The sequence below is a fragment of the Anolis carolinensis genome, chromosome 1 (genome assembly GCF_035594765.1).
Source record: "Anolis carolinensis isolate JA03-04 chromosome 1, rAnoCar3.1.pri, whole genome shotgun sequence".
Taxonomy (NCBI): domain Eukaryota; kingdom Metazoa; phylum Chordata; class Lepidosauria; order Squamata; family Dactyloidae; genus Anolis; species Anolis carolinensis.
In genome coordinates, this window is record NC_085841.1 from 120,581,776 (window position 1) to 120,604,751 (window position 22,976).

Sequence of the window (22,976 nt, forward strand, 5' to 3'; positions counted from 1 at the left end):
TCAATTCTATTGAAAAACTCCATCCTAAGTTATTAGTTGACATGACAAATCTTGCTAATGGTGTGTGACTTAGAACAGCTCAGACAAGGCACTATTTGATCCCACAGGTGTTCCATTTCATTCTTAGGTTGAATAGATTAAGGCTAGCTGAAGTTCTGAAGGATGCATGAGCAGTGTTATCCATGAGCTATAGAAGCTTCTGTTCAGCTGTGGGCTTCCCTTGCCATTGCTAATTCCATAGATAGCTGGTAGAAGTGTGTGTGTGTGAGCCAGCCCCATGAGCAGATGTGGTGTCATTATTCGGAGATCTGCTAAGGGAATTAGAAGATTGAGGGATCCATGTTTAAGTTTCCACTGTGGCACAAGAGTCACTAAGTGATGGTCACTTTCCTTAAGTTTGAGTTATCCAACATAGGAGAAGAGCTACACATGCAGCTTTGAACACTTAAAAAAGGACATGATGTTGGGTTGTTGTGAGTTTTCCAGGCTATATGGCCATGTTCCTGAAGTATTCTCTTGTGACGTTTCACCTACATCTATGGCAGGCATCCTCAGAAGTTGAGGGGTCTGTTGGAAACTAAGTAAGTAAGGTTTATATATCTGTAGAATATCCAAGGTGGGGGAAAGGACTCTTATCTGCTTGAGGCACGCTTGAATGTTGCAATTTGCCACCTTGATTAGCATTTTAATGGCCCGCAGTTTCAAGGCCTGGCTGGTAGCTGCCTGGGGGAATCCTTTGTTGGGAGGTTTTAGTTGGCCCTAATTGATTCTTGTCTGGAGTTCCCCTGCATTTTAAGTCTTGCTCTTTATTTACTGTTCTGATTGTAGAGGGTTTTTTTTTATACTCATAGCCAGATTTTGTTCATTTTCATGATTTCTTCCTTTCTGTTGAAATTGTCCACATGACAAAATTTGTTCATTAGGGGATTCCCTTTGCCTTCTTCTCAAGGTCATACAGAGTGCCTTGTCCAAGGTCATCCAGTAAATAGTCATCGCTGATTGGAGATCCGAACCCTGATCTCCAGAGACTTAAGGCCCATCTATACTTGAATCACATATGCCGGAGCTGATCTGGAGTGGGCTACTCTGGATCAACCCTGGGGGAGTCTACATATCCAGCTGGCAAGACTTGGGTAGAGGGGGAGAGGGATTTTCCCCTCCTTCTCCCCCTTCTCCAATTGCTCTGGCACTCTGTTGAGTCAATACTTGCCATGAGTGAGGATTACTATCAATTTTGTGCACAGTGGTCACAGCTAAGCTGTGGACATGACAGCAACTGTAAATGCCCTCTCCTGTCCCCAGGCTACCTGAGTCCAGGGAGAGTGGGAAAGTCAGGTAAACAGCAAGAACTGGCTCCAAATCAGAACCAGCTCACCCCTACACATACCGGAAGTGCGGGTGAGGTCTTGAAGCTTTGAGGCATCCATCATGTGATTGCCATGAAGTTCATTTACACTTGGCCCACCTCATTTAGTCCATCACTCAAACTATTACATCATACTGCCCCATTAATCTACCCAAATGGCAAATCCCAAAATTCCATAGCATATAGCCATCAAAGTTACTGAGGAGTACAAGACTTCCTAATTTCTGAAAATACTGAAGACAAGTCTGGGTTTCTTGTGTAGTTCATATATTGTAAATGCTCTCAAAATGTTTGTTGTCCCTTGCAGTAAGGGAAGATAGAGGAGTAAACTACAACAGCAACAACAATAATTTAAAATCTTTCCTTGGCTTGTGCTCACTATCCTGGTGGGCAGTTGTTTGTATCAATCTTTATCCTGCTTGATTCTACGGAATCAGTAGAACGATATAGCCCTCAGAGGACAGTTTCGCGAAGGCCTCAACATCAAGATGCAGGAAGAAATCTCTAAGGTGGACCCCCCGGGACTCTTGAAAGACTCATCGCCCAGTGTTTGCGGGCTGAAGTCTTGCTTGCCAACAAGAAACAGTGGCTCCGGGGCCAGAGTGGAAGAGCCGGAGTAAAGCCTCCCACTTCTACCAGTGTCCAGCCTCGTCCAGTATGGAGACCCCCACCGCCAGCCCCTAATCCCATGGGAAGCGAGGAGGAGCCGATGCAGTTGGGCAACATGCACCCCAGGCTAGATGTTGCTGAAAAGGCCTGCCGCCAACGCTTGAATCTGTGTTGGTACTGCGGAAATGGGGGCCACTTCGCCAGAGAATGCCCAGCCAAAAAGAAGCCCGCCGCCCGTCTGGCGGCGGCGTCCTCCGCGGAGGCGGAGGCTGCCGAGGTGGCTGGAACAAAGCCGGCGGGGGAAGCCAGCGACCGGGCGTAGAAGGGCTCGCCAACCCGGTCAAAAACTCCACTCAAGAGCCGCAAACGGGGGTCCTATTTCTCCTGGTGGTCACACTGTGGTCAGTGAAAAAAGGACCCGTCATGATCCATGCCATGATGGACTCAGGAGCAACAAACAACTTCATCGATAGAGACTATGCTGACTCTCTGGGACTACAATATCATGATTTCAAGAATGCCCGGGTGGTGCAAGCCATAGACGGCCGACCCCTGAAGACAGGTCCAGTAAGCCAATGGACCGAGCCCACTAGAATGTGGATAAGAGAACACATGGAAGAAATCTCCTTCTTCGTTACCGAGGTTCCCCATTTCCCCGTGATATTGGGTATCCCGTGGCTGACACTCCACGACCCAAACATCTCCTGGTCCAACAGAGAACTGCAGTTCGCCTCAAGGTATTGCCAAAATCATTGTCTAGTAGCCAAGGTCTGCCATGCCACAGACGCAGAACCCATCATCACCTTTGTCAGGACCCAGGCTGCAAAGGCACCAATAACCATACACAGGGGCCAGAATCTATCTAATATCTTTATTGAAGGAATATATAAAGTTAATAAAAGCAAGTGTATGAAATAGTCCAGAAGTAGACCTTTCAGGTAAGGTCAAAATTAGTCCAAGAAAACAATGTCCAATATGAAATATTAAGGTCCAAAGTTGTAATCCAATAACCGAAACACTCACTTTGCCAGGCAAAGTGAGGGGAGATGACAAGGTCCTTTAGTCCATGAACTTGAGCAAGGCTAGGAATTAACTTGATACTTGAAAACAAGGCTTGAATCGTGACACAAGGTAACGTGGAACAAGAACAAGGCCCGTGGAATTACTTGGTAAAATCCGTGAAACAAGGCAAGGTTTAGTCCTGGAAGGCGAGGCAAGGTCCGAAGGTAAACAAGGCTGGGAAGCAGGAGCGAAGGCTTGAGAACAAGGACAAGGCTTGAACAGGAACTAGGCTTGGAACGGAGCGCGCTGTCCAGACACAACTCGCTCCGGAGGCTGACGAATTGACTCCGCGAAGTTACTTCGCGGGTAAAACACCTATATAGAGTCTAACTTTCCCGCCGAGAGCAGTTCTCTGGGAACCAGAAACGAAAGCTAATCTCTGAGACCAGATGTTTGACTCCTTAAAGATTCTCATGGAAAGCAGGCTTAATTGGCTAAATTCTTAGCAGCTATTCTAGCACTCCTGCGCGAGGCCGCTTCCAAACCTCTCTGTTGTTTACAAAACTCATGGCGAGAAAACACAGGAGATGTAGGCTCAGGGTTTGTTTGACATACTTCTGGAACACAACCCTCTTGCAGGTGCAAGGTTCCCAGATCTGGCTGGGAAGAATCTGGCTGGGAAAATTCCAGTTCTGACTGGGAAGGTAAAAAACCCAAGTTTTCTTCTTCATCAGGTATCACAATGTCATGAGCAGGACTACAAGGCCCATGAGTCATCACACTATCCCCCTCCTCAAGCCCCCTCCCAAACTGGGACTCTCTCCCCGAGGCGCGAGGTCGTGGCTTGGCGGGATAGGTCTGATGAAAGCGGCGGGTTAGATCAGGAGCATGGACTGTGGAGGCGTCTTCCCAAGAGCGTTCCTCAGGGCCAAAACCCACCCAGTCAATGAGATATTGCAGGCGGCGGCGGTGAAAGCGAGAATCCAAAATGTCCTGAACCTCGAACTCGTCCTCTCCATCCACCAAAACAGGGATGGGGGCCGGCCAGTTTACATCTGGCCGCACACCATTCGCCGGAAGGAGCAGGGAGCGGTGAAACACTGGGTGAATGCGCATTGAACGCGGAAGTTGGAGTTTGAAAGTCACGGGGTTTAATTGCGCCACCACTGGATAGGGGCCAATGAAACGGGCATCTAATTTCCGGCAAGGGCGATGGGAGGGCAGAAAGCGAGTGGACAGAAAAACCCGATCTCCTACCTTGATTTCGGGGCCCTGCTGGCGATGTTTGTCCGCGTGACGTTTATAGTCCTCCTTGGCTTGGTCCAGTTGCTGGAGCAAAAGTTGTTGCACCGCTGTGAGTTCCTGCAGCCAATCCTCTGCTGCGGGAACTTCTGAAGTTTCAATGACAGGGGGAAAGAAACGTGGATGGAAACCGTAGTTTGCAAAGAACGGCGTTTCTTTTGTAGAAGCCTGGACTCCATTATTGTAGGCAAACTCCGACAGTGGTAACAGAGAAGCCCAATTGTCCTGTTGGTAGTTTACATAACAGCGAAGGTACTGTTCCAAAGTGGCATTAGTGCGCTCCGTTTGCCCATCTGTTTGGGGATGATGAGCGGAAGATAAACGAGAGTCTATGCCCAATAGTTTTTGTAGTGCCTTCCAGAAACGAGAAGTGAATTGGGACCCACGGTCTGTGACCAAACTCTTGGGCAACCCATGCAATCTGAAAACATGTTGAAGGAATAAATCTGCAGTTTCTTTGGCCGTGGGGAGGCCATTGCAGGGAATGAAATGGGCTAACTTGGTAAAAAGGTCCACCACCACTAGGATCGTGGTAAATTCACAGGAAGGTGGTAAGTCAGTGATAAAATCCGCAGAAATTATTTCCCATGGGCGAGATGGTGTAGGAAGGGGGTGTAAAAGCCCTGAGGGCTTCTCCCTTCTTGTCTTGGAGCGCTGGCATACTGGGCAGGTGTTGACATATTTTTCCACATCCTTGCGGATCTTGGGCCACCAGAAATCTCTTAGGATCAAATGCATGGTTTTAAATAGTCCGAAATGCCCTGCTGGCTTGCAGTCATGACACAGACGAAGTGCTTTTTCCCTGCCCGGTCCTGGTGGGATATAAACATGATTTCTATAGCAAAGCAGTCCATCCTTAAGCGAAAAGGGAAAATGCAGTCCTTGACGAAGTTGGTCCTGCGCCCAGGCATCTGCTTGCTGACTAGCCCTGATTTCTTGAGCACAGAGGGGCCCTGGAGTAGAGGGAGTTGAATCAATGAGAGTGGATTTGGTGTTCCCCACTGTGAGCGTGGCAAAGTTCTCGGGTTGTAGTAGTTGGGATTCAAAGGTCTCCTTGCGTCCTGCAGCGTATTCCGGTTTACGTGACAGGGCGTCTGCTTGCTTGGTTTGGGCTGGGGTTACATAATGAATCTGGAAGTTAAAACGTTCAAAGAATAAAGCCCAACGTTGTTGCCTCTGATTTAGCTTGCGGGCAGTTCTTAGATGTTCTAGATTCCGATGATCAGTATGGACTTCAATGGGAAATTTGGCCCCTTCTAGCCAATGTCTCCAAGTTTCAAAAGCTGCCTTTATGGCTAATAGTTCTTTTTCCCAAATGGTATAGTTCCTCTCTGGTGCGGTTAGTTGACGAGAATAAAAGGCACAAGGATGAAGGTGATCTCCCACCGGTTGTAGGAGTACAGCTCCAATTGCCACATCAGAGGCGTCCGCTTGCACAACAAAAAGGGTTTCAGGATCTGGATGCTGAAGGATTGGCTGGGACGTGAATAATTCCTTTAGTTGTTGGAACCCTTTCTCTGCTTGATCAGTCCAGCGGAAGGGCTGTTTCCCACGGATGCAGCTGGTGATTGGGTCAGACCAGCGGGCAAAATCTGGAATGAACTTGCGGTAATAGTTCGCGAACCCCAAGAATCGCTGCACCTCTTTCTTGTTGGTTGGCGCCCGCCATTCCAATACTGCTGAAACTTTTGCCGGGTCCATGGAGAGCCCTAGAGGCGAGATGCGGTACCCCAGGAAATCTACCTCTTGTAGATCAAAAGCGCATTTTTCCAGCTTGGCATAAAGCCCATGATCCCGCAATCGTTGTAACACCATTTTAACGTGGTTCTCATGTTCTGATTGTGATCTAGAAAACACCAAAAAATCGTCCAGGTAGATGATCAAGAACCGATCTAGATAATCCTGAAAGATGTCGTTGACAAAATGCTGGAACGTTGCGGGAGCTCCGCATAAACCATAATTCATAACTCGGGACTCGAATAATCCGAATTTAGTCTGGAAGGCGGTCTTCCACTCGTCCCCTTCTCTGATGCGAACTAGGTTATAAGCCCCCCGTAGGTCCAGCTTGGTGTAGACCTTGGCTCCTCGAAGTCGGTCTAGTAGATCCGAGATTAAGGGCAGGGGATATCTGTTCCGCTTAGTGATATTGTTCAATGCTCTGTAGTCCACCACCAAGCGTAATTCCCCTGACTTCTTCTTCACAAACATCACTGGGGAGGCGGCTGGGGATTGAGAGGGTCTGATGAATCCCTTGCGAAGGTTTGTCTCTATGAATTCCCTGAGAGCTTCTTGCTCCGGTTCAGTCAGGGAGTAGAGATGCCCTCGCGGGATCGGGGCCCCCTCCACCAAGTCAATGGCACAGTCATAAGGTCTATGTGGGGGTAATTTTTCGGCTTCCTTTTCATTGAATACATCCCAATACTCGGAGTACTTCTTTGGCAAGGTGATAATGGGCTCGGTGTCTGTGGCATGGCAGACCTTGGCTACGAGGCAATGGTTTTGGCAGTACTTTGAAGCAAACTGCAGTTCTCTGTTGGACCAGGAGATGCTTGGATCGTGAAGTGTCAGCCATGGAATCCCCAAAATCACAGGGAAGTGGGGAACCTCAGTAACAAAGAAGGAAATCTCTTCCATATGTTCCCTTATCCACATCCTGGTGGGTTCCGACCACTGGCTTACGGGGCCCGTCTTGAGAGGGCGGCCATCGATGGCTTGCACCACACGGGCATTCTTGAAGTCATGATATTGTAATCCCAGAGAGTCGGCATACTCTCTATCAATGAAATTGTTGGTGGCTCCGGAGTCTATCATGGCGTGGATCATGACGGGTCCCTTTTTTGCTGACCATAAGGTGACCACTAGAAGGAACAGGACCCCGGTTGGCGGCTCTTGAATGGGTTTTTTGACCGGGTTGGCGAGCCTCTCTACGCCCGGTCGTTTGCTTCCCCCGCCGGCTGTGTGCCAGCCGCCTCAGACGCCTTCGTCTCCGTGGAGGACGCCGCCGCAAGACGGGCGGCGGGCTTCCCTTTGGCTGGGCACTCTCTGGCGAAGTGGCCCCCATTCCCGCAATACCAACAGAGGTTTAGGCGTTGGCGGCGGGCCTTCTCAGCGGCATCTAATCTGGGACGCACATTGCCCAACTGCATCGGCACCTCCTCGCTCCCTCTGGGGTATGGGGATGGTGGTGGGGGTCTCCACACTGGACGCGGCTGAACGCTGGCGGGAGCGGGGGGTTTTGCCCCAGCTCTACCGCTCTGGCCTCGTACCCACTGTTTCCTGTTGGCAATCATGACTTCAGCCCGTAAACATTGATCAATGAGTGCTTCAAGAGTGTGGGGAGGATCCACCTTGGAGATTTCCTCCAGCATTTCAATGTTGAGACCCTCCCGAAATTGTCCTCTGAGGGCTACATCGTTCCAGCCGGTGTTGTGGGCCAGCACTCGGAACTCGGCTATGTACTGAGACATGGGTCTGTCTCCTTGAAAGAGGCGGCGGAGTTTGTGACCGGCTGCTTCCAAATTGTCCTCGATTCCCCAGGTCTCCTTAAGGTGGTCCAAGAAGTGTTGCGCTGATCTTAGGTGTGGAGAGGCTTGGTCGAACAGTGCCGTCGCCCAGTTGGCCGCTGGCCCGTCTAGAAGACTGTAAACCCACGCCACCTTGATGTCCTCTTGGGGAAACTCGGCGGCACGGGCCTCTAGGTAAGCCTGGCACTGGCGGCGGAATACTTGGACCTTGGAGGCTTCTCCAGAAAACTTAGTTGGCAACGCCATGGCCGGGAGGCGGATTCCGCGCTCCCTCAACCCTTTTATTTCTCCATCCTGCGCGTTGAGTCTGTCACGGATGCGGTCCACTTCGTCCTTGCTGATGGTGTAGCTAAGTGGCTGCCCACCCGGCACGACTCCGGTAGACATTCTGGCCTTGGTTAATTGGTGCTTATGGTGGCGGAGTCAAACTGTCAGGACCCAGGCTGCAAAGGCACCAATAACCATACACAGGGGCCAGAATCTATCTAATATCTTTATTGAAGGAATATATAAAGTTAATAAAAGCAAGTGTATGAAATAGTCCAGAAGTAGACCTTTCAGGTAAGGTCAAAATTAGTCCAAGAAAACAATGTCCAATATGAAATATTAAGGTCCAAAGTTGTAATCCAATAACCGAAACACTCACTTTGCCAGGCAAAGTGAGGGGAGATGACAAGGTCCTTTAGTCCATGAACTTGAGCAAGGCTAGGAATTAACTTGATACTTGAAAACAAGGCTTGAATCGTGACACAAGGTAACGTGGAACAAGAACAAGGCCCGTGGAATTACTTGGTAAAATCCGTGAAACAAGGCAAGGTTTAGTCCTGGAAGGCGAGGCAAGGTCCGAAGGTAAACAAGGCTGGGAAGCAGGAGCGAAGGCTTGAGAACAAGGACAAGGCTTGAACAGGAACTAGGCTTGGAACGGAGCGCGCTGTCCAGACACAACTCGCTCCGGAGGCTGACGAATTGACTCCGCGAAGTTACTTCGCGGGTAAAACACCTATATAGAGTCTAACTTTCCCGCCGAGAGCAGTTCTCTGGGAACCAGAAACGAAAGCTAATCTCTGAGACCAGATGTTTGACTCCTTAAAGATTCTCATGGAAAGCAGGCTTAATTGGCTAAATTCTTAGCAGCTATTCTAGCACTCCTGCGCGAGGCCGCTTCCAAACCTCTCTGTTGTTTACAAAACTCATGGCGAGAAAACACAGGAGATGTAGGCTCAGGGTTTGTTTGACATACTTCTGGAACACAACCCTCTTGCAGGTGCAAGGTTCCCAGATCTGGCTGGGAAGAATCTGGCTGGGAAAATTCCAGTTCTGACTGGGAAGGTAAAAAACCCAAGTTTTCTTCTTCATCAGGTATCACAATGTCATGAGCAGGACTACAAGGCCCATGAGTCATCACAACCTTGCCCAAGAAATATTCGGACTTTTGGGATGTTTTCAATGAAAAGGAAGCCGAGAAACTACCCCCACATAGACCCTATGACTGTGCCATTGACCTGGTGGAGGGGGCCCCAATTCCGCGAGGACATCTCTACTCCCTGACTGAACCAGAGCAAGAAGCTCTCAGGGAGTTTATAGAGTCAAACCTTCGCAAGGGGTTCATCAGACCCTCTCAATCCCCAGCCGCTTCCCCAGTGATGTTTGTGAAAAAGAAGTCAGGGGATCTACGCTTGGTTGTGGACTATCGGGCCCTGAACAACATCACGAAGCGGAACCGCTACCCATTGCCATTGATCTCAGACCTATTGGACCGACTCCGAGGGGCCAAGGTTTACACCAAACTGGATCTTCGCGGGGCTTACAATCTAGTTCGCATAAGAGAAGGGGACGAATGGAAAACCGCCTTCCAGACCAAATTCGGATTATTCGAGTCCCTAGTCATGAATTTCGGATTATCTGGAGCCCCCGCAACATTCCAGCATTTTGTCAACAATATTTTCCAAGACTATCTAGATCGGTTCTTGATCATATATTTGGACAACTTTTTGGTGTTTTCGAAATCACAAACGGAACACAATCAGCACGTCAGAATGGTGCTACAACGATTGCGGGATCATGGACTATATGCCAAGTTAGAAAAATGCGCCTTTGATTTGCAAGAGGTAGACTTCCTGGGATACCGCGTCTCGCCACTAGGACTCTCCATGGACCCGGCAAAGGTTTCGGCCGTATTGGAATGGCAGGCGCCAACTAACAAAAAGGAAGTACAACGCTTCTTGGGGTTTGCAAACTACTACCATAAATTCATTCCAGAATTCGCTCGCTGGTCTGACCCAATCACCAGCTGCATCCGAGGGAAACAGCCTTTCAGCTGGACAGAACAATCTGAGAAAGGGTTCCACCAGCTAAAGCAATTATTCACGACTCAGCCAATTCTACAGCACCCTGATCCTAAAACCCCTTTTGTTGTGCAGGCTGACGCCTCCGATGTGGCAATTGGGGCTGTGCTCATGCAACCAGTGGGAGAACATCTCCATCCTTGTGCCTATTACTCACGACAACTAACAGCCCCAGAGAGCAATTATACCATTTGGGAAAAAGAACTCTTAGCCATAAAGGCAGCCTTTGAAAATTGGAGGCATTGGTTAGAAGGGGCCAAATTTCCCATTGAAGTCCATACTGACCATCGAAATTTGGAGCATCTAAGGACCGCACGGAAGCTAAACCAAAGGCAGCAGCGCTGGGCTTTGTTCTTTGAACGTTTTGACTTCCGGATCCATTATGTGACTCCGGCTCAGACCAAGCAAGCAGATGCCCTATCACAGAAACCAGAATATGCAGCAGGGCGCAGAGACACCTCAGAATCTCGATTGCTGCAACCCGAGAACTTTGCCACGATCACAGTGGGAAACACCAAATCCACTTCAATTGAGCCAGCTCCTCCTAACCCAGAATCCTTTTTCACTCAAGAGATTAGGGCCAGTCAACAGACAGATGCCTGGGCTCAAGAACAGATTCGCCAAGGACTACGTTTCCCTTTCTCACTCAAGAACTATCTATTATGCTACAGGAACCATGTTTACATCCCTCCAGGTCCCGGCAGAGAAAAGGCACTTCATTTGTGCCATGACAGCAAGCCAGCAGGACATTTCGGGCTATTTAAAACCAGGCACTTGATCCTGCGAGATTTCTGGTGGCCCAAGATCCGCAAGGATGTGGAGAATTATGTCAATACCTGCCCTGTATGCCAGCGTTCCAAGACACGAAGGGAGAAGCCGTCAGGGCTACTGTATCCCCTTCCCACTCCTTCTCGCCCATGGGAGATAATTTCCGTGGATTTTATCACTGATCTACCACCCTCCCTTGGATTCACCACGACTCTAGTAGTGGTGGACCTTTTCACCAAGTTGGCCCATTTCATTCCCTGCGATGGCCTCCCCACGGCCAAGGAGACCGCAGATTTATTCCTTCAACATGTATTCCGACTACATGGATTGCCCAAGAGTTTGGTCACTGACCGTGGATCTCAATTCACCTCTCGTTTTTGGAAAGCCCTGCAAAAACTATTGGGCATAGACTCTCGTTTATCTTCAGCTCACCATCCCCAAACAGATGGACAAACCGAGCGCACCAATGCCACTTTGGAACAATACCTTCGCTGTTATGTAAACTACCAACAGGACAATTGGGCTTCCCTATTACCTCTATCAGAGTTTGCATACAACAATGGTGTCCAGAATTCAACTAAGGAAACCCCGTTCTTTGCAAACTACGGTTTCCATCCTCGTTTCTTTCCTTCTGTCATAGAGACCTCAGAAGTCCCTGCAGCGGAGGATTGGCTACAGGAACTCACAGCGGTGCAAGAACTCTTGCACCAGCAACTTGATCAAGCCAAGGAGGACTACAAACGCCACGCTGACAGCCATCGCCAGCCTGGCCCCGAGATCAAGGTAGGAGATCGGGTTCTGTTGTCTACTCACTTTTTGCCCTCCCACCGTCCCTGCCGGAAGTTAGATGCCCGTTTCATTGGTCCCTACACAGTGGTGGCGCAACTTAACCCCGTGACTTTCAAACTCCAACTTCCGCGCTCCATGCACATTCATCCGGTGTTCCACCGTTCCCTGCTCCTTCCGGCGGATGGTGTACGCCCCGACGCGAGTCGACCGCCCCCCGCCCTTGTTTTAGTGGACGGAGAGGAGGAATTCGAGGTTCAGGACATTTTGGATTCTCGCTTCCACCGCCGCCGCCTTCAGTATCTCATTGACTGGGTAGGTTTTGGCCCAGAAGAATGCTCCTAGGAAGACGCTTCCACAGTCCACGCCCCTGATTTGGTCCGCCGCTTCCATCAGGCCTACCCTCGGGGACGGGCCCTGAATGAGGGGGGCCTTGGGAGAGGGGATAGTGTGATGCCTCATGGGCCTTGTAGTCCTGTTCCTAGTGCCATCGTGGCAGATGAAGATAAAAACATGGGGTTTTCACCGGTTCAACAAGAGCCAGAGTCCGTTCACCTGCCGGATGTTGATGTTTGCCCTCAAGAATTCAGTAAAACAGGCCTTGGGCATTACTCCCCTCCGTTTCCCAGAAAAGAATCTTATTCTAGAGACAGAGGAGTCAGAGAAGCAAATCGGAGGAGTTTACGGATCGCTGCCAAACAACAGGCTGATTAGGCCTGCTTCCCTTGGGAAATTCTAAGGAGTCTTGCATCTGGACAGAGTTGGGTTTCGCTTCTTGTTCTCTAGGGAAAGAGATCTGTTGGCGGGAAAACGAGACCCAATATAGGTGTTTGGCGCGGGAGATTCTTTGCGGAGTCAATTGATCAGCTTCAGGAGAGAGATCGTGTGTGGACTTCGTAACCCCAGTTCCTTGCTTCCCGGACCAAGCATTCAAGCCGTTGCCTTGCCTTGCTGTTAACCACGGACCCTGTACCACGCTTCACGTTTTGCCTTGTTTCTAGTCACGGACCTAGTCAAGTACCAAGTTTATTTCCAGCCTTGTTGTCAAGCTTCATTGGACTTCTAAGACTCTGACATTTCCCCACACTATTTCTTGGCAAAAGTGTGTGTTTCGGTCAAGTGGATTAAAACTTTGAACTCTAATATCATTTATTGGACAATACATTTTTGGACTATATTTGACCTCATTTGAAAGGTCTGCTTCTGAACTATATTCTTCACTTGTTTTTATTGCTTTTATATATTTCCTTAATAAAGATATTAGATAGAGATTGGCCTCCGTGTACGGTTATTGGTGCCCAGCAGCCAGGGATCTGACAAATCCTTTGACTGTTTTTGCTAAGTTGAATGATGAGAATTATAAGGAGTGGAGCATTTATGTAAAGCATCTGTTAGTCAGGGAAGGACTACAAAACACTATATTAGGAACGGAACAAGACGCAGTTAAAAATGAGAGAGGACTGGCAACATTGGTTTTGAGTTTAATGCCAAGTCAGTTGGTTCATGTGCAGAATTTGCAAACTGCACAGGAAGTATGGAATGTGTTGAAGCAAGTGCATCAGAGACAGAGCACTCTTGGTAAAATGATTTGGACTAAACGCCTTTATAGAATTACATTGGAAGAAGGGGAAGATGTGAGGCAACATGTGAAGAGGATGAAAGATTTGTTTATTGAATGCCAAAACAGAGGTGTTCAGATTGCCAAAGAGCAACAGGCTTATATTATGATGTCCAGCTTAACTGCTGATTGGGATCATCTGTTGCATTCCTTGCAAAATGTGCCTGAAGGAGATCTGAGTCTGGATTTAGTGTGTTCCAGGATCTTGGAAGAAGCTGAGCTTCTGGAGTTTGAGAGAGGAGCCTCGTGTGGGAGAAGTTACCAGAGTGAGGGGGAGTCAACTCCAGAGATGCCGAGCCAGACAGCTGCTTGTGCGAGTGTGGGAGCTGTAAGGAGGTGTTTTATTTGCAACAGGCCAGACCATTTAGCAAGAAATTGCCAGAGCCGAGGAAGACATCAAAGAGGACACCAAACCAGAGGTGGACACAGAAGAAGTGGACTGAACAACAACCCTGAGCCGAGAGTTTTGATGGCTGCAAATGAAGATGGAGACAGCGAAAGAAGTTACAAATGGGTTTTGGACTCAGGGCCACTCATCATGTTACTAATGATATTTCTCTGTTGAGAGATGTACAAGATTTGGAAGCAGCAAATGTAACTTTGGCTGATGGGTCATTTAAATTGTTTTCTAAATTCGGAACCTGTTACATTTCATGTTTAAAATTGCATTGGGAGAAAGTCTTGTATGTGCCTGAAATGAAGACAAATTTGTTAAGTGTAGCCACATTGACTGATCAACAGTTTAAAGTGTTCTTTAAAGGAATTTACTGTTATATTCGTGATAGGGAAGGAAAATTGATTGGCAAAGGAGTAAAAAGAAACAGAATGTATGAAATGTTTGAAAAAGTGAACAACATCGATAGAGAAAATGTAGAAGTTATGTGCGTAGGAGGTCAAATTCAACATGATCATTGTCTGCATTTATTCCACTGAGTGATGGGTCATGCTAGCATGGAAATATTAAGGAAGACACTCAATTTGTGCCCTAATTACAAAATGGAGTCATGTAACTATGATTTAGATTGTGCCATATGTAATGAAATGAAAAAAGAGCCTGTAAAATTTTACAAGAAGTCTAAAATAAGTGTGGATGGCATGTTTGAGAAGGCACATGTACATATTGAGGGACCTTTTGACAAAAGTACTGGTGGATCTAAATATATGATGCTTGTTGTAGAAAGAATGAGCAGATTTGGTTATGCATATTTCTTTGCAAACTTATCAGAAGCAACTAGAAAACTGAGTGATTGGCTAAGTTTGGTAGAAAATGTGTATGAAAAGAAATTGGACACTTTAATAATTGACAAAGGTGCAGGAGTCTGTGGCAGTGAATTTAAAGCATTGTTAAGGTCAAAAAATATTAATTGGATTGAAATTGAACAAATTAAAGGTGAATAAGGTGTTGCTGAAAAAAGGGCACAGTTACTAAATGTGATGAAATTGTGTATGTTTACAGACAGTCGTATAGCTAACAACTATTGGCCAGAAGTGTTACACACGTGTAATTATTTGACAAACAGGCTGTGGGATGAGTGTGTGCAAGACATTCCTTTTCTAAAGTTGTATGGTCATGTACCAAATTACAATTTTTTGAGAATATTTGGCCAGAGAGCGAATATTGTCATCCCAGCCAGTGAGAGAGCAAATAAGAAACAAAAATACAAAGAAATGACATTCATTGGGTATAGTAAAAAGTCTTACAAGTTCTTAGAGGCACCTACAAAAGTGAAATTGTCGAAGCTTGCTTATTTTAAAAGACCTAGTGATTGGAAACAGATTCATTCAAATTCGGAACAGCTACATGGTTTCCAGAAAGCGAAAGTCAATGTAGAAAGTGAAGAAACATCTAAGAAAGTAATTGAGTCAGTGAAATCAGAATACACAACACCAAAGAAAGTAAGTCAAGGTACACCTAAGAAACATGAAATAGCAAGAAGATCTAGTAGCAAAGGTGTAGACACACAGGTGAAACAAGAAACAAAAGGAGAGGTGAATTTGAGTAGTGTTAGTGCTGAGAAGAAAGAGAAGAAGAGATATGCTTTAGTACCATATGCATATGATCCAACAAAGTTTCACAAAACACCTGTGGCAAAAGATTTTGTTAGTAGAGGTAGATTTGTAATTGTTGAAGAATGAGTCTATAGTTGTTGGTGATTGTGTGTAATGAATTGTAAACTTGTAAAAGTGTTCCCCATACATGTAAAAGAAAATGATTGAAATGCATTTAAACAATATATATAACTATGGTGACTAAATTACATTTAAAGAGGGGGAATTGTTGAAGTGGGAATGATTGTATATAGAGTTGTTTAAATGTAATTGAGTCATGTATACAATGTGTGCTGGGGATTGCATCATATACTGTGATTGCATCATGCACTGTCTGCTGTCCACTATGCAAGTGTGTAAAGAGTTAACTGAGTGTTGCATCATACAGCAGAAGTGTTTATATATAGCCTTCTACTTCCTGTATTCTCTCTCTGGTTATCTGCTCTCTGCACTCTGTCTGTATGTATATCGTCTTGTGAGAGTTTTCCGTTCATCAGTAAACCTTTTTATAGATAGCTGAAGTCTCAAGCCTCGTTACTGGTGCCAGTGCTTCTACGTGGGTCTTCTGCTGCATGTGTGTTTATCCGAACCGCGCTCTGACAGTATCCTGACTTGATGATAAAAAAAGGAATTTCATGTAGAATCCTGCAGCTAAAGAAAGACTGTCAAATATCTTTCACAATGTTTTAAAGAAATCATAGGCCACCATCTTTCAATCCCAGGAGCTAGGGTTTACTCCTATTGGGTTTTTAATTTAGTGAAGTACTTAAATGGCCTTCCCTAAACTACCAGTCCCATGGAACCATGGGAGTTAGAATGGAATTATAACATTATAATTCTGCGTCAGACAAAGACCACTCTTGGATCTGTAAGATCAAGAAAACCCCACCAAGAGATACATCCCTAACAAGATCTGGAGCTGGTATACTTCCCTTCCAAAAAATAAACTAAGCTAAACTAAAAGGACCAAGAGTGAACAAAAGTGAAGAAACATTCCACCTAGAGCTTCCACCTTGGTTGGAGAGAATCCAGCAAATCAAAGAAACTGGTGATCGTTGTGCAAGAGATTCCTCCTCCAGTTAACCTCATAGAATTTCTTTGTTCTGTCCAAAGATATTGCTTCAAACCATCATTTTTTTCCTTTTAAAATGAAAGTGTTTGCTATCAAATAAAAAACCATGATAAGATATTATGTTTGAAAATATTAGATCAAACATGGACCCACAATAAAAACAATTTTTCAAGCAACCCCTCCATTTCATAGCAAAGGCTCATTGACATCAAGCAGTTTAGTCCAGTATAAAAGTGCCCCTGGAGCAGCCACAACCTGGCACATTCATGCTGAATCCATGGATATCGTTTAAATGGATAGGGAACATAGCCTGGAACACCACACACATGTTATTTTCTCCATGTCATTGCCACTCCTTGCTGAACAGGAAGCTCTGTGAGAGCTCCTGGCTCACCCAGGCTCTTCCTGATAATAGGAACTGTTCTGACATTAGCCCTGCTGCTCACAAGAACAGAAAAAAGAAGGTGAGATCACCTTGTCATGTAGGCACTTTTTCTGTTGTCAGAATTGGGTGCCCACATGATAAGGATGACGGTTGTGTGGGCACCTAATTCTCATATCAACAGAAGCACCCACAAATGGAGCTGCGTGGCCAACTAGGCATAACAGTGACAAGAACACAATCCACCCCCTTCACCTACACTGATCAGTGCAGGGAAAAGTAATGGCACTGATATCTTATCTGGACAGAAGATTGGGTTAAATCAGACCCGACCCAGTTGTCTAGTCTTCTCCAATATCATGAGATATTCCAGAGTTTCTAGAAAACCTGGGGGTATCCTTGAACTTTTCACAAAGCAGGGCAAAGCCAATTTAAAGCCACTGGAAATAGTTGAGCATCAGGAAGTCACATGTTTTCTATTTGTGGTGAGCCAGGGCAGTTAGGGTTGTCTAGTCAAGTCCTAAGTCACATGGCACCATATGCTCAGCTATTGCTGGTTTTCCTATTATACCATTGCCATTCAAAGAAAAACATGAAATAATATTTCTCATTAAGACTCACTGGAAGAAAGCATTGGTTGTGCTTATTTTGCTATAATGGTGTTGACAAGGTATCAGTATTAAACCTCAGCATTTCCTTATCTTCAGCATGTAAAGGGAATGGCACACTGGAACACTGTTAGGTACTCTCTAATGAAAAATAATTCACAAAATTTAAAGGATGCTAATAAGGTTTGCTTTTCAAATCAGCAGAGGACAGTATACCGTATATATTTTACCTAGCAAAGAAATAAGCCTACAGATTAGCTATAACTTTTAACAGTTGTATTCACTTGTTAGATTTGGACCAAAAATCATGAACTCTGAAAAAATGTATCTTATTTTCAGGAAAAGGTTACTTCTTTCTCAGTTATTTTGAAATGCTAAGTTTTTTTTGTCTGTATTCTAGACTGAACTGAGCAGCAGACTACTGCTGTAATGAATGCAAAGGGACCCCTTTTTTCATTTTATCATTTCATAGGTCAGTCTCCAAACTGCAATAATTTTAAAATGTCACATTACAGGAGATAAATGCAATTGTCCCTGTGTAACTTTCATAAAAGTACATTGAATTCAAAAAATGGCTATGCTGTTACGTTTTTCAGGCAGCAAGAGAACACAAGGTGAGAAGAAGTGGTTAAGAGAAAAATGGCTTTCATGAATAGTCCTTTGGAAGCCCATAATTTCTGCCATTATTTCCAGAAGTTCATTATGACCTGTAATCTTATATGTGTATTAGTGACCTGTTACATGTATGCCTACAGCCGCTAACTCCAGGGCTCTCATACAAGTTAATAAAAGTATGGGTACTACTCAGTAGCAAGGCCACATCATAACAGCCAAGATATTGGACCAAGATACTGGATTCTTGAAACACTGAAGTGTGAAAGCTGATGAATAATGTTTGCAGTGAGACTCAATTTTCAATTGCCCATCACTCTATGTTTTAAAGTGCATTCAATTAGCAGCTTGATTACTTTGTAAAAGCAGTCTTTGCTGTTTTATTTGCATTTCACAAACAGACATGAGGCAGCTCATCCAGGAAGCCTGGAGGAAACACCATTTCCAATACAATTTAACCCTCCATTGCCAAAATCTATAAGTGCTGCGACATTCAGCATTTTCTACCATTAACTCTACAGCCATTGTGGAAAATGACAAATCACATCACTTTTCTTCCCTAAATGGTCGGGTGCTGGTAGACTATCATTTCATGTGGTTTGGGTGTCATTTGAATGCCATCTTTCCACTAGTTCACTAAGTATATTCTTCTAGAACATCCACAAAGTAATTATAGTCTTTGAATATACCTATCCAGCAATGTAATGTAAAAAAGACTTGTTGTGTGATTTCAGCTCTGCTAAAATTGTGGGTTCATGGCCAGCGTATCCAAAGAACAAATAAGACACGGATGTGTTGAAGGCAAAAGCAACAGAGGCATTTAATCACCTGACTGACATAACTCAATGCAAAAATACATATACATTTAAAGCACTTTGACAGCAGTTTGAAACAAAAGGACTTTGTCACTCTGGCCGCTGATTAGTCCCGACCAGTGTCAGTTAGGATCCGCAGGCTGGTTGGCTAAGATGTGCCAACTGCCATTGTTGCTGATTGTTCTTGGGGGTCGGCAGGAATTTTAAAAGATTGTAATTACTCAGTTTGATGTTTTGTGACTGTTACTTGTTCTGCCTCATAGAATCATAGAATCATAGAATAGTAGAGTTGGAAGAGACCTCATGGGCCATCCAGTCCAACCCCTGCCAAGAAGCAGGAAATCGCATTCAAAGCACCCCCGACAGATGGCCATCCAGCCTCTGCTTAAAAGCCTCCAAGGAAGGAGCCTCCACCACAGCCCGGGGGAGAGAGTTCCACTGTCGAACAGCCCTCACAGTGAAGAAGTTCTTCCTGATGTTCAGGTGGAATCTCCTTTCCTGTAGTTTGAAGCCATTGTTCCGTGTCCTAGTCCGCAGGGCAGCAGAAAACAAGCTTGTTCCCTCCTCCTTATGACTTCCCTTCACGTATTTGTACATGGCTATCATGTCTCCTCTCAGCCTTCTCTTCTGCAGGCTAAACATGCCAAGCTCTTTAAGCCGCTCCTCATAGGGCTTGTTCTCCAGACCCTTAATCATTTTAGTCACCTCTCATGGGTGTGGGAAAGGAAAGAATGTGGGTAGGGTTTGGGATAATGGGTGCTAATGGTGGTAGACTCCCCAGTCTGGGTGAGGACAATGGTCCATGCTGGTGAAACAATGTATAATAGCCTGAATGTGTTCCCAGGAGAAGGACTGAGGCAGGGCGTTGGGCAATTTCTGTGACCTTTGGTTTGGCTCCAACCTTGGGAATTATGCTTTTTGCCTGAAGAAATGATGGGGATTTTCCTTGCTGGTGAATGTATGAGTGCTCATGAAACTTGCATATCCAGGCTAAAAGCCATCTGTGGAGGTTAGCCCAAATTAGGTTTTCGGGTGGGAGGTCACCTTGGATTGGCTATCAAGATCTTTCCATGGCTGTGGGTTTTGTGTTCCTCTTTGGGTTTCTGGGATTTCAATAACAGACTGACACAAGCCTTAGATATTTGGAGATTTAGCAGACCTTTGCCATTTAAAACCAACAGAGTAAAAAGCATTGATTATCCAACATTTACAATCACCCATTGCTCATTTTTTTCAATTGTATTAAGATATCTGAATTCTATCAAAGTATATTGAACCAGATAATGATCAAAACACAACACTGTGACTGGAATCAAATTTATAGTCTCAAATAGAGAAGACCCATTGAATCAATGTGAAAATGTTACGTCTAATGGGTTAGAACTAGCAACTAGATTGTGGCAATAAACCAACAATAAAAATTGAAATAAAAACATACAACCACTCACCCTTCAAAAGCACTCTTACTGTCATGGTGTATATTCAAGCACTGGGAGTTGGCATACTACACAATTATACTACCATAAATCCACTATAACTGTCATGGTAACATCATATTCTATTCTGTAATTTTTGGTTTAAGAAGGGCTTTTTAGAATGTTCAGCCAGGGAACTGTAGAGCCTCACCAAACTACAAACCTCAGGATTCCACAAGCTGGATGCATAGTAGTTAAAGATGAATCACTGGACTATAATTATGAAATGTTAAAGTGTCCTCACCATTGGAAACTCTTTCCAAACCATTCGGATGAGTAAGTATGAAATCATATAATAGTAATTAGAGTATCAAGCCTATTGAATATGGCAGGACTTAGTTTATGATGAATAGAGATGCACAGGAGCCTACTTTCACATGCTGTTGGATTTTCTTTTAGCCCTAGGGAATAATGAGGCATGGTACAGTCCCATTGTATCTGGAATGCAAACATAGTTATCTAAGCTTTCTGCAACATGTTACAGTTTAATAGCCAACATACTTATACTATGCATGTAAAGAGTTTCAGATATGCAGGGTTAGAAAAAATATATTAGAAAATATTTAAAAATGGTTGAACAATGTTTCTTCTGGATCAAAAAAGGATGATGAGTAGAATTCTAGACTGAAGAGAAAACTTGTGTAGTTCTGGGATATACTATGTGCAAAATTTCACATGTTTTTTGTATGTGTGTGGAAAACAGCATTTTGTACACAGTGGACAGCCTTTTCCGCTTAGAAGATAACATTTCTGAAGACATGTAAAGAGGAAACAGTCAAGAGGGAAGTATTTCCAAATCTGCACAAATCTCCTAACAGTCCTTGGGGACTTTTCATTGTGAAGACTAACAGGCAAACGCTATTAACTTTAAAAAATGGAAACAGTTATGATTTGTCCAGTTTAAAAGCACATCAAAACCTTGTTCTGGCATTCAGTAAGGAAGCAGTATCAAAGTGCAAAGAAGAGGATTTATTGTTTTTGTCATCTATGCATGGTGGATGACCAGTAGGTCTGAAATGGGGATCCTCTACTTTTTGTGGAAGTTATCCACTTGGACTGGAAATATTCATTTTTTCCAGGGTGAACCTTCCACCAGGATCTTCCATAGATAGAGGCTCTCCTTATTTAACTGATAATTGTCATGGAACCAAGTCCCAGGGCTGAATTTCCAAGCCCTGGACTTGGAGTCATAACATAAATAATCCTGAATGTCTCATGAAAGCACCTGGCAGAAGAAGATAGAAGAGCATGGGAACTCGGGGTTGAAAGTATAAACAATTATAATTGGTAGACTGTGTGGGAATAGTAGTAATGTGATACAGGGGGTGGGGTTTTGATGATGATATTTACGTGTGGTGTGACGTTGCAACAAAGGTGATAAAAATGATTGTATGTAAACAGTAGGTCATTCTCGACTTTTCCCAAGTCATGTATTCTTCAATAAAGTTTGGTTTTGAGAGCAGCTATCTTTGATCTGCGTTCATGCTGGTTCTTTGAAGTAAGCAGGACATTAAAGTCGAGAATCCCGTTCTCACCCTCCTGCGGAGTCGCAGTGAAGTGAAAATGAGTGGAGGGGGCGATCAAAGCCCAAAAGGAGCAGGGAGGGCCTTGCCAGAGGCCCGGCCGCTGGGGGAAGAAACGCTACAAGCTATCGCTTCCTCTACGGGGTACCCCAGACCGAACGGCGTGACCCAGAGGATTCCCAGAGGAGGAAGAGGCGTCTCGGCAGCTGCAGAAACCAGTTGGGGATCTGGAGGGAGCATGCCGGAGACCGTTGCCCTGCGGTTATCCATTCTGGAGACCAATTTGTCCAGGCTGTCGGAAACTGTGGGGAGATTGGTGCCACTATTGGAAGAGAATCTCCTGAAGGAGCCCACCCGAGATGGCGCCGACAGAGAGCCGAACAAGGATGAGACTTAGAGCCAGAGGGGCCAGCGCGCCTCGACGCAGAGCCCCGTAGCGGCAGGCGGCGAGGGGGACGAGGAATATTGGCAGGATCTGGAGTTCCGGGACAGAATGGCGCGCGAGGTGGAGCGCCAGCAAGCACTGGGAACTCTGAGGCCGCCAACTCCAACAGGACTCTCAACCCCCCGAATGGGCATCGGGGTTGAAAGACCATTGGGACCAGGGATTGGGTCCAGTGGGTTGGCGGAGGAAGGCGAAGAGGAGCCGGAGATCCATGAAGGGGAGGAGGATGTGCCGTATGACGAAGGAAGGCGAGGTGCGGGAGCTACAGCGAGGCCCGCATTCGGATGGGTGGAAGGGCCGACAGCAGCGGCAGAATTTCGGGAGCCGCGGGGAACGACCGCCGGGATGGGGCGCGGCGTGTTCAAAGGGGCAGCCCAAGGGAACCCGATGCAACCCTTCCACAGACCTCCCATACAGCAGCAACGGGCCGTAGAATGGATGCCTAGGAGAGAAGAGCTTAAACTGGAATACGGAGGGGAATCATCCGAACTGAACTTTTTCCTCATTGGCATCAGAGGATACATGGAGGACAATGCACACACATTCCCCTCCGAAGGAAGCATGGTTCGGGCCATCGGCAACACGCTAAAGAGGGGAGCAGCCAGCTGGTATGTGCAATTACATGCCAGACGCGACCCGTGCTTGAGGTCAGTGCCCCGATTCCTCGCCGCACTG